Here is a 1165-nt window from a genome sequence, read left to right on the forward strand (position 1 = left end):
TTGGAAACTCTCCACAACGCCGCCAAACTCTTCCAGTTTCCTTATGTTGTAACTGTTATTTATTTAAAATCATGGGGTGCAAAAGTAGACTGCCTCCAAGTGGTACACACCGGGCAATGCCGAAAGGTAGCTAAAAGTCTACTACTATCTTGGCGCTGCACTCTGAGTGTGAACTCATCTCGCGGCTTAAAAGTGCAAATGGAAGCAAACAATAAAATGAATGGGTCTTCTCAAAACCCAATGACAAGAGACCTCGGCACGTCAGTCCGAGTACTGCAAATTAACATAGAAGGTATAAGTAAGACTAAATGTGATATCCTCTCAACACTAGCACGGGATAACAATATACATGTCATACTGGTTGAAGAAACACATGTAAACCACGAGACAGATCTCATGAAAAGAGGTCTCGTAAGTGGATGCACCGTTTCTGGAGCTATTCACCATGAAAACTATGGATCTGCTCCATACGTGCGTAGTGACATTGATAACTGGGCTCCAATAAAAATAAGTTCTTTGGATAACATATTTTTAATATATATATGACGGTAGTATCTGTTCCCCAAAGAACAGTTACCGTCAATGACCATGCAGCTTTGCTAGAAATGAAATGATAATTAAATAGACACCCTAGCTGCAAGCAGGCGTTGATATACTTTATTGGGGACATGTTGAAAATGTGTGCCGCGACCGGGACACGAACCCGGGATCTCCTGCTTACATGGCAGACGCTCTATCCATCTGAACCACCGCGGGCACAGAGGATAGTGCGTCTGCAGGGACTTATCCCTTGCACGCTCCCCGGGAATGTGGATCTCACGGGGAGCGTGCAAGGGATAAGTCCCTGCAGACGCACTATCCTCTGTGCCCGCGGTGGCTCAGATGGATAGAGCGTCTGCCATATAAGCAGGAGATCCCGGGTTCGTGTCCCGGTCGCGGCACACATTTTCAACATGTCCCCAATAAAGTATATCAACGCCTGCTTGCAGCTAGGGTGTCTATTTAATTATCATATGTTTTTAATAGAAACACTAGTAAGTAACCTCTCAATAGTCAACGTATATAAGCCTCCTAACATCCAATGTCCAAAAGAAGCACTCCCTGAAACAAAATACACTACCCTCTTAATGGGCGATTTCAATAGCCACCACAGCTTATGGGGCTA

At 44.7% G+C, this 1165-nt stretch overlaps 1 non-coding gene across 1 annotated transcript; it reads left to right on the forward strand.

The window, feature by feature from the left end:
• Positions 1-866: 866 nt before the first annotated feature.
• On the forward strand, positions 867-941 carry Trnai-uau (transfer RNA isoleucine (anticodon UAU)). Its single transcript has one exon. It is a non-coding gene; the product is annotated as a tRNA-Ile (tRNA).
• Positions 942-1165: the final 224 nt, after the last annotated feature.

The sequence above is a fragment of the Schistocerca cancellata genome, chromosome 4 (genome assembly GCF_023864275.1).
Source record: "Schistocerca cancellata isolate TAMUIC-IGC-003103 chromosome 4, iqSchCanc2.1, whole genome shotgun sequence".
In the NCBI taxonomy this organism is placed as follows: Eukaryota; Metazoa; Arthropoda; class Insecta; order Orthoptera; family Acrididae; genus Schistocerca; species Schistocerca cancellata.